Genomic DNA, 11,501 nt, shown 5'->3' on the forward strand with positions numbered 1-11,501 from the left:
TGGGTCTGCGGACGCCATAAAGGGAGTCACTCAAGTTCACTCAGCCAGAAATGTTTGCCCTTCACAGGATGTTTTGGATTCAAGTCCCCAAATGTGTGCTGAGCACCTTCTCTTGGTCAGGCTCTGGACTGGGCTTGAGGGTCCAGTGGGAACTGAGGGGGACGTGGGCCTGGCCTCAGGGGCTCTCTGGCTGGAGGCCAAGGTGGACGCCAAATACATGGTCACAAATGGCAAATTAATAATCATAGGTTGCAAAGTGCTTCAAAGGAGAGACGGTTTGGTGGGGTCCTGCCCTGCCTTGGGGCACAGAAGCCTCCCTGAGACAACCAAGCCTGAGAGAAGGCTGTGTGGGTCACTCCTCCATCTGTTCCACAGTGGAGTAGTAAGCTCCTGGCACGTGCCAGGAGCCGGGTGAGGGGCTGGGTGTACATGGCTGACCAAGCCTTACAGGACCGCTGTTCACCTAGAGGGCAAGGTCAAGGTCAGGGTCAGGGGACACAAGCAAGAAACTACCATAATTTGGGGGGAGAATCAGTGTAAGGAAGGGAGTCAAACAGCACTTGCTGTTCCCTCCACCAGGAAGGTTTTTCCCCTCCCACCTTCCACATGGCTGCTTCCTTCATAGCCATGTTCCTCTATTCAGGTCTCTGTTCAAAGATCTCCTCCAAGAGGCCTCCCTGATAAGCCACTCTAAGCCTGCTCCAGTCCCATCCCTGTTTCATCTTCTTTCTGGTTCTTATCACTGACTAAGATGAACTTCCTTGTTGGCTTGTTTACTGTCTGTGGCCCACCTCTGCCCCAACCAGAAAGGAAGCCTCAGAACCTTGAGGCCTTGTCCATCTTGGTCACCGTTTTGGCCTCGACACTGGAATGATGCCTTGCATGGAGTGAGTACCTATTAGTACTTGCTGAATGGATGAATATTTTAGGGGCCCCCGGTAGAGCTGGGGAAGCAGACCAGGCCCCTCTCCTCCTTCTGGAGGTCTGGCAGGCCCAGGGTGACCCCCAGGGACCCCAGGCCCCCAGACCCCCAGGTCCCCACCCCCACCCACTGGCTGCTCAGGAGGCTCTTCCTTTGTTCTCCCTCGGGGTTTCTGCAGCGGGAAGGCCAAGGGTGTTCTGGGTTTGGTTTTTGTAATTGGTTTGATATGATCATGAAAAGTATCTAAAAATTGGACAGCTGGAAATGTTTTTCCTCCCATTTATTACTTAAAACAGCCTTAGAGTTTGGAGTTGTTTTTAAAATCAGATTCTCCTCACTAAAAAAAATAAAAAATAAAAAGTAAATACCATGAGCCCACTCCTGCATATTTCTGACAAGACCCTGCAAGGTCATGATAAGGCCTCTGCTTGTGGGGTGCAGGGCTCCTCCGGGCTCTAGACGAGAACTGGGGAGCGTCCAGAGCTGGGTCTTGGCCATTCTGTAGTCACAGTATCAAGAGGGAAAGATAAATTAAGATGAGTGTATTGCTCAGTTAGACATTAACCACGCCAGTGAAAAAGTATTGTGAATGTTAAAATGGCCCAGACTAAAATATACTGAGGTTAAAATACAGGGTAACTTTACAAATCACTAATAATTTCTTTGGCTTTCACTGCAATAACATTGATTTAATTCATTAGATTCCTTTCTAAATCTATATTTCAGTTTTAGAGTTGTCAGTTTCTGTTAATGACAATTTTGCCCCATCTGTTCCAACATGAAAATGAGGCTCCTTGCCGCAGACAAGATAGATCTCTAAGAGTTTAAAAAGGAGAAGTCTTAAAGGTATTTCACTCAGATGAGGCCCTGTTTGATGATTCACACTCAAAATGACGCTACCCACAAAAGAACTTTGCGTTGATGCCCGTGGAAAGAGGGGACCCCCCCCTCCAACCACATCCACCCAGCTCACTGCCCCGTGGCCACCCCCACATCACACGGACCCACTGCGTTACCATCATTTCATATTTTGGAGGGGAATATTCAAAACATTACCACTCATTCTTTTTTTCTTTTTAATGACAGAGCAATAATTCTGGGTGTCAGCATATCAGAATTCCAGTGGCTGTGATCGGAATGAAAATGAGCCGCTGTAAGTTGGCCATTCAAATCGTCCTATTACAGTAAGTCATTTCCGTGAGCCCGGTGAGCCTCTGTCTGCCGAGGGGGGCAGTGTCTGGGCCTCCAGCTCTGTGACAAACATCTCTGATGTTCCCCTCCAGCCCACCAGCCTGCACATCTGCCAGGCTTCTGCAGGAGATGGTTTTGAAAGTGTGTGCCCACATCCAGAGCCAGACGATGGCACCCGAGGAGCTAGCTCGGGCCAGCCACAGGCCTCCAAGAGGAATACACCAGAGTGTCCGGTGGTTCGACTTCCCTGGAAAGAAGGGGCCCCGCCTGGCACAAACGGAGGGAGGCATTCCGGAGGCTGCAGCAGGGGTCCTGCCTTCCTGGGGGAAGACGTTCCGCTAATTATCAATTGTGGAAAAACAGGCCTGCCCACTGAAGACACTCAGTGTGGTATGCAGTCTGTGACCCAAGGAACCGGGCATTTTTTTTTTTTTTTCAGTTTAAAAACCTTCTAGAAAAAGAGGCAGGCATTAAGACATATATGAAATTAGGCCCCATCATCAAAGTTAATATCCACCATATGTATTTACGTTCAACTCAACTCCAACAAATCGAGTACTGCATTATAGCATGGAGGGAGAGGAGATTGCCTCTCAGCTCGGGCTGACATTAGGGTGAGTTACTGTTTTGCTGTAGACTTCTCCAGAACGTCTAAAGACAGTTGAGAAAATCAGACTGAAAATCCTCCTTTTGGATCTGCCTCCTAATTTCAAATACAAACTAGTGAAATTTTAACATTTCAGATGTCACACCTTGAGCAAATTAAAAATCAACAAAAATATTAAGGTTCTCTGTGACCTGCTCAAGTGTATAGAATGTATAAAAACTTTAATCAAACACTTGGGTTTGCTCAGTTTTAAATTGTGTTACTTTAATAGTTTCTTTTCTGCTGTTTATATTAATGACATATTCCCATCTAAATATATCGCTGTGCAGAAAAGCCATCACAACATTTCTAAGGTTGAATGAATGCAGTTGTATTCATGGTTTTTTAATAAAAAGATCTCTTTCTATTAAGTCCCCTCTTTTTTTTTTTTTTTTTTATCTCCAAGGATTGAGTCTCTCCTCCTCACGTACAGGGGCTTGCGGAGGGATGTGAATGCACCACGCTGTCTTCAGTGTGCAAAAACCTGCTTGCTAGCCCCGTTTCCTCACATATCCCAGCCTAGGACGAGGCAGTCGAGGGTGGGGGGTGGGGCGTGGAAGCACAAATTGCTTTTTCTAAACATCAACCGAAGGTCTCATCATTTGGAAAACGTCTTAATTTGCTCTTCTCAGCCAAGCGGTAGAGAGCATGCACTCCTGGTTCAGTTGGTGAGGGCCCCACCTTATTCAGATGTGTCTGGAGGGATGCACCAAAGGGCAGAATGCGGGGGAATGGTTGACTCCAGGCTCTCCGAGGTACAGGCTTGGGATTTAAGACCCCTCACCGCCAGATGGTTGAAAACCTCCAGAGAACTCTCACGTCCTCTTGGTTAAAGTTCTCATGCAGCCTCTCCAATCTGGGGCTTGTCTGAGACTGAGGACAGGCCTCCTATGGGTCTCTAGTTTGGGCAGAACCGAAGTTAAACTTTCCAATTCTATAAAACTGATCAGTTGTCAGCGTGCCGGGTGGAGGAAGGAGAACGAGTCATAGGTTATTCAAGGGTTATTTGGAGATAAATTCCCCAGGAGCCAGGAGCCTTTGAACTTGCTCTGGACTGGGGCAGAGGACTCCAGCTGGCTGGCCTGGCTCCTCATCTGTGCAAGACAGCTTTTAAGGAGTCTTCTTGCTCCAGAACTCTCCCTTACAGAAAATAGCCAGATCTTTCAATACAACATTTCTGTGAAATCATAAGTGCCCTATAACTATAAATACAAATAAATATATTATTATCCTTACATTTACAGTTACTATGTAAAGTGACACCTAGGGGTCTAGTCATTTACAAGGTCTGTTCAAAATAAAGCTTTCACCTGTCTACCTTTCTTGCCAAGTTATTTTTGGATTTATGGGCTATTATGAAATATCTTGGACATACAGACCAAAATAAATAACATAATAAACACATACGTGCACACCACCCAGGTGTATCACATCTTAGCAGGATGTCATATCTGCTCCAGATTTTTTTTTCCCAGGAACTAAGACGTGACAGCAGCCGCATGCCCTGGACTCCCTGCCGCCCAGGGATGGGTACCGTTCTAGCAAGGAGTTTTCACATAGGCCAGGCTTTTGGCAGCCTGGGCAGGGGAGCCAACTGGCCCAGCAGAGGGGTTGCTCCTTGGGAACACCATCCCGCACTTCTTGCTTCCTCATCCCCAGGAAGGGGAAGAAGGCAACACTCAAACCGAAGGACACACGTTTGACCAGAAGGCCCAGCAAGAACTGTATGTTGCAAGGTGCCGCAATCTGTAGGCTGGAGAAATGAGGTGATTAAGGCTAAAAATGAATACGCCTGACGTGGGATACTAGCCTTCTGAAATAATTAGGCCACGAGCTACAGGATGAGGCCGAGCTATGCAGGTGTCTGTGGAATAAGAGACACGTCCCCACGCCCCCGCTCCCCCCCTGCCCCCACACCCATGCCTTTTCCAAATGGTTGCAAAGTACCTTAGTTTTCTCATGGAATTGGTTTTAGAAACAATTCATTTCTGACCACACAGGACAGGGGATTCAAGAGGTATCTTTTTAAGCCGGTTGCGATGAGATCAGGGGCTTTGCTAATCAACTAGAAATATTCCTGGATATGAAATCTTTACCTGTTTAAGAAAATTATATAATATATTTTCAGCAAATGAATTCCATCTGGACCAGTTACAGCACAAAATCAGCTATGTTATGCAAATAGTTATCTTTGTGGTTGAAATCAATAACTTATTTTCTTCTGTAATAAAGAAAAAAGGGGAATAAGCTATTATTAATTATGTACAAAATGAAATCTTTTCTTGCAAGGCTATGGGTTTCATTTCATTATGACGGCTTTCTTCATGCCAATTTCTGGGACCTTGACAAGAGCCTTTGGTGGGACATCCCTAAGGCCACCTCTCATGGGGAAAGTGACCTGGGTCGCCGAGCGTGAGCCTGCCTCTCTCGGGAAGCCCACAGGGCCATGGTGTGTGCCGGGGGGGTTTCTGCCAGCAAGCTGGGCCGGCCCGGGCTCTTCCCTCAGGTGATAGTTCCGAGGAACACCTTATTTATAAAGCTTGCTCGACCACAGTTAGTCAGTATCAGCTCCAGTTATAGATGAAGTTAATGACAATATTGATTATGCCATAACCCGTGTGAATACTGAGAGTATCGCCTTTTAGCCACAGGGCCATATTTATGAGCTATTTCTGCCCTCCTGATCGTGGCCCAGTCCTGCAGGAAAATCACTCTTTGTGTTCTATTCTGAGCCAAGCAGTGTATCTCTTGTGACCCCCTGAGGCCCAGAATGCAGAAGCAATGGGTGTGCAACTCTTCACGCCAACCAGGAATCCCTGGGCCAGTTCATTTTCTCATGGTGGCCGCCCTCACCTTTACCTTTACCTGCGAACAGGGGCCCCACACAGGGAGAATCCCCAGAGCCACACTGGGCCCGCCAGGACGGCCACTGGGGCCTCTTTTGGACCAGGTCGCATCCTAGCTGGTGTCAATGGAATGTGTTCAGGGTATTATCCCTGGGTCTGCTCTCCTCAAATCCATGTGCACACTCCCCGAGACTTCAGTGTGCAAATCCGTCCGCGCCTCTGTGGGGCTGCAGCATGGTTATTTTTGGCCCCCTGCCATTTCATTTACGAGGTACTTGTATTTGACAAACGGATCTCATTTATGCACAGATATCAGGCTTCTTCCTGCCTGATTATCAAGCACAAGACCCTGCCCTGACCTCGGTCCCAGGGCTTTTCCCTCAGTGGAGGTGCCATGCTTTCCTGGCTTCTGTGAGGCCTGTTGCAAACACAAGCCCGGCCCCAATCTTCTGGCCGAAGGACTCTGAAGCCAGGGTCTGTCGGAGTCTTTATTAGCACATGGTGTGTGCCCAGCAGGAACATTCCTACTATTCCTGAAGGTCCTGGGGGTTGCTGGCAGTGGGAGGACTCGGCTTTCAAGGGACCCGGGAGCGGGTGGGTGGGTGCAGGAGGGTCAGAGGCTGGGTGTGCTGCGGGCAGGGTGGCCTCCGGGGGCTGGGGGCACGGCTGACCAGCCCAGGGGTTTCCAGCGAGCACTGGACTCTGAAGCCTCTTCCCCCTGCCCTTCCTCCTCCTGGGAAGCAGGTGGGGTCCCCATTGGCCTCTGCGTGGGATGGCAGGCAGACGCCTCGTTAACCACCCTTCCTCCATCCAGGCCTGTTTATGGATTCCTCTGACCGAGTCCGCCAGGCAGCTTGAACCGGTTGTGGACAGCTGGGCCGCTTGGCATTTTATGGCAAGTGGCGGCTTCCCAAGGCTGTAACTGTGTGTGCTGGGCGGGCGCAGAGGGATGTGTCTCCCTCACTTGAGGGACTGCCCTCCCCAGGGGTGCGGGGGGCGGCCGGAGCCTGCACGCTGTGCCGTCACCCCAGCTGGCTGGGGGGAGCAGGGGCAGAGGGGCGTGTTCAGCGGGCCCGGGCCAGCCAGCCTGTGCAGGCTCTATCCAGAGGGGAGCCCCCCCATCCCACCCCAGACGGATGCTTTCATGATAATGACGCCCCCTGGGGAGGCACCTTATTGCTCTTCACAGAAACAATCTCTACCGAGAGAAATTAATTGTTTTGTTGTTGATGGAAAAGAAATGGAAGGAGCGATTTTAACTCGTCATCTCTACTTGGAGGAGATGGAGGGTAGGTCGCAGGTGGCTGTCCCCAGACCTCATGCCCCAAGAAGGTACCAGAGGAGCGTGCAGGGCTGTGGTCGCTCTCTGATGGGTCACTCCCGCCTGGATGAGCCAGGGGACTGCTGCTGGCCTGAGGTCAGCTCCCAGCTCCGTCACTTACTAACTGTGCCATTCCCGTGTCTCAGTTTCTTGGTCTGAAAAATGACGCAGTAATACGTTTTCTGATGAGTGGGTTGTGGGGATTGAATGAGATACTTTGTGTTCAGTGCTTAGCCTGGAACACAGGAGGTGCCCAGCAGTTGGCTAACAGGAGAAACTGGATGCATGGAAGGATTTGGCAGGGGGCTGACTCTAGACCGTTCCTGTGGGCCAGAGGCAGCTGGGCCCACAGGGCAGTGCTGGTGCCTATTAACCGGTCCTGGGCAGAGTCCTGAGGCTGTCAGCCCCGAGGCTGTTAGCTGCTCCATCCCTCACCTGACAGGGCCACCTCCACCCAGCTCTGACAAAGGGGGTCTCATCTTTACCCTTCACCAGGCTCTGGTCCCACCCTCAGCTGAGCCAGTGCCGGGGACCCCTGGGCTCTCTGTCACACCATGCAAGGCCTCAAAGCCATTTCCAGGGCTGCTCCGTAAGCGTTGGGCCCACGCATGTGGGCGTGTCCTGCTGGGGGACCTGCAGCCCATTCAGTGCTGACGGAGCGTCTGGGAGATAACTTTTAGGGGAGGGATTTTAATTAGTGCTGTGGCTCAACGCGGTGGAGTTGACATGGTGGAATTGGCTGGAGTGCTGACTTCCACAAGAGGCATCTAGTGGAAAGATGTGGCCCTGTTTATCACCTGGGCCCTGGCAGCCAATGGGGCTGGGAAGGGGGGGTGCCCAGGGCCACCTCTGTGGTGGCTCAGGGCCCTGTGCTCACGAGGGCCCCGTACTTGGTTTAATGCTCTCCTTGCACTGTCCTGAAATTCTTTAGTAATTGAACCACCAGAAACTTGAGAGTAGGGAGTGTTGGGAGAATGTGTGTGAATCCAGTGGGCAGAGTTCCCTCTGCTCTGAATGAACTACATATGGACACACCAGCTAGGAGACATAGATTGTGTAATGTTGGGGATTCTGCCCGTGAGTTAAATGCTTTTATGTTTGTATTTAAAATTGGCATGGCATGATTTAAGATGAACAGTAAAATGCATGCTAATAATTTAAAGTTTTAATTTTTCTTTACTCAGGAGGACATTAAATAGCAATTTAAAAACACCATGACCAATCCATAGAAAGACAGCAGAAGAAAGGAAAACACTTCGTATTTTAACACCTATAACAGCATTTCCCCCTGCCCTTTGAACAAGGGGCTCCGCATTTTCGTTCCTCATGGGGTCTTGCCCGCTAGGCAGCTGTCCCCCATTGTGGGACACCAATGGGCTTTGGCTCCAGAATTTGTGACAGTGTGAACTGTGAACCTTCTTGCCATAGCCACGGGAGATCGGATGCATGGTAGCAGAATGATAATAAAAGTAATTAGCATTTACCAGGAGGCAGGTGCTGTCCTGAGCAATTTATGAGGATTATCAAACCTACACCATGGGCGCCTTGATTATACCCATTTTACAGATAAAGACATTCAAGGCCTAAAGGTTAAGTAGCTCAGCCAGGAAGGCATAGAGCCAGTACTCAGAGCCCATCTGGAGTCCGGAGCCAGGCTTCCCCCTCCTTGTTACTCTGCTGCCCCCATTTTGCCCATTCCGTGCGATGAGGGAACTGAGAGGCTCACAAGGGACAAGTGTAGCAGTGAGCCTGGGACTTGGTCTCAAAGCCTGTGACTTACACACTCAGCTCCTTCCCCTGAGCTGTGTTGCCTCGTCCAGACTGCAAACACTTTCTTCCTTCTTCTGAAAAGGCATGTCGTCATTTGTCATCAAGGGCTCCAGCTTTCTTATTAATAACCCAGTGAGCGACTTTGTCTGTTCCACATTCCTTTTTGAGTGATGACTCAGGACCTCAAAATAGCTGTGCCTGCCCCCTTGTTGGTGCCTTCACACATGCCTGCAGACCCCCACGTGCTGCACAGGGACCCTGGCATTGAGATTCATGTACACGCATGGGCAATGGCTCATGCTGATTAGACCCACAGACAGGCACAGACAACCAGCACACACACTCAGACATACAGACACACATGTGCAGACCTGCACACTCAGATACTCACAGGCATGCATGAAGGGTACACAGACTTCCACATGCACACATATACACGTGCATGGGTATACCGGTAGCCACACATGACCATGTGAACATACGCAGAACAGATGCAAGGAGCATGGCAACCCTGCCAGAAATCCCAGTAACTCCCAGTCACACAACCATAACCACGGGCACGGATATGCTCTGTGACGAAGCCAAAGGGGATGAGAGACTCCTCACCTAAGGTTTGAGGGCAGCTCTAAAGGGGGCCCTTGAAGGGACCTCTGTGCTAGAAGCAACTGAGGTAGAAGGCAGAGAAATAGGGCAGAAAATGGCCTGAGGGTCAGGCAGAACCCCAAGTCAGGGTGGCCTATTATGGGCAAATGTCTGTTCTGCTTTTAAGATGAATGTGGACTAAGCAATCACAGAGTGATCGTGCATGTGCCGTGTGCTTACTTTGACATTCGTGATCCCCTTTAGGAGCTCCCCACTGGCAGGGAAATGGGACACTCAGCTGCCAAATGATGAAAGACACAGGGTCAACAGATATGCAGGTCGGAATGGGGAGCTCATAGGGCCTGAGGCAGTCAAGGAGGGCTTCCTGGAGAGGGAGGTCTTGGGCAGTGCAGAAAAATGTTCTGCTATGCTATTCCTGCCCCCTGTGGCCCCTTTCCCCTTTACAATGACCAGCCCCCCCTGGAGCAGATACTGTATTCGGGGAACCCATCAGGACAACCTCTGAAACGGTTCAGGGTCTTTACTTATCTTACTTCCCTTCCCCATCCATCACCTCTGAGGCAGCCTCCATTTTCACTGCATCTTCCAGATGAAGAAAGAGGCTCCGGGAAGTCTTTGGCCTGAGGTGTGACAGGTGGGAGTAGGAGTGGCTGGGTCCCAACCCAGGGCCATTTGGTTTCCAGGCCCACCCTCTCAGCCACCAGCCTTTTCCTGTGAGGTTTGAGGCGGTGTTTGGGCTCCCCATTGAGGAGGAGGAGCGGAGCTGGCTCCCCATGTGAACAGGGGTCCTGAGGACCTGGGTTATGCTGTGTGGGAGGTAGGCACTCTGAGTTGAACCCAGGCCCTACCCTAGGCACCGGCCACATGACCTGGGCAGGTCGTTCCTGGGTCTGGGTCTCAGAACCCTCGTCACATATGAAGATTGGATGAAATCAGGCATGTGAAGCACTTTGCACATAGACTGGCCTGTAGCAAGTGCCCAGCAAATGTTAGGATTGCCATCACTCTTGTTGTTGTAACTTGTTACTGCTAGCTTATCCAGGGTTATGGCATAAATGGAAAGGAAAATTACAAGTAGGTGCTAGAGGCCTGGGAAGGAGACTATGGTTTTGAGCCCAGAGAGCACCTGGTTGCACTGGTCAGATCAGGGGCAAAGGCTCATTACGAACACGCCGGCTGCACAAGGTTAGCCACCCAGACCCATCCTTTTGTGTTGTTCAATTTCCCAGCTCTCCAGGTATGATACAGCCTGGGCCAGAAGTGACACGGGTTTTTGCTGTGTGACCTCAGACATGTATCTCAACCTCTCTGGGCTCCAGGTTTGTCCTGTGTACAATAAGAATAACAACATCCACCTTGAGGTTGTTTCTGGAGTTCATGGTTTGAAGAGAGCCACACAGCATCAGGTGGGCAGGACCCTTCTTAAGGGCTAAGGATTTCCCTGCAGATAGCGCCCCCTGCTGTCTGGGAGGACATCAGGGAACTGAAGAGAGAAGGTGCCCACAGGCCCTGGCCTGAGTCCCCATCTCAGGAAAACCCAACTGCTTTCCAGCCCTAGCAGGTTGGCATTCTGCACCCAGTAGTTTCTATGGAGAAAATTCCAGTTCCTGCCATTTTGCAACCCATTTGACCTAATTTAATCATTTTAGGCAATTTTGTCATTTGGATGGGGAGTGGGCAGTGTACAGAGCAACTGATGAAATTCCTCATTCTGAATCATCCTCACCCTGCTGCTTAAATTCAAGTCAGCCTATATATGACTTGGATGTATGTGCATATGTGTATATGTGTGTGTGCGTGCGCACGTCCGTGTCCATGTATATGTATGTATGTGGGGGGTGTGGAGGGTAAGTGAGAAAAGCTCCAGGATGGCCCATATTTGTTTTTCCTTCAATCTTTATAATTGTGCTGCCTATATGTGCGGAGATAGTTGTGAATTTTCGTCCCCGACCTTTGTAGACACCAAACCATCCTATTATCATATACCTGTCAAAAGAGGGGAGAGAATCAGACGAATATTCTTTGCCTTTTATGTATCAAAGAAAGAAAGAAAGAAAGAATGAAAGAAAGAAAGAAAGAAGAAAGAAAGAAAGAAAGAAAGAAAGAAAGAAAGAAAGAAAGAAAGAAAGAAAGAAAGGTTCTTAGTGTGTGTTTTTTTTTTTTTTTTTTTTTAGTCCCGAGATGGAAAATCACCCAACTCCC

The sequence above is a fragment of the Zalophus californianus genome, chromosome 17 (assembly GCF_009762305.2).
Source record: "Zalophus californianus isolate mZalCal1 chromosome 17, mZalCal1.pri.v2, whole genome shotgun sequence".
Classification (NCBI taxonomy): domain Eukaryota; kingdom Metazoa; phylum Chordata; class Mammalia; order Carnivora; family Otariidae; genus Zalophus; species Zalophus californianus.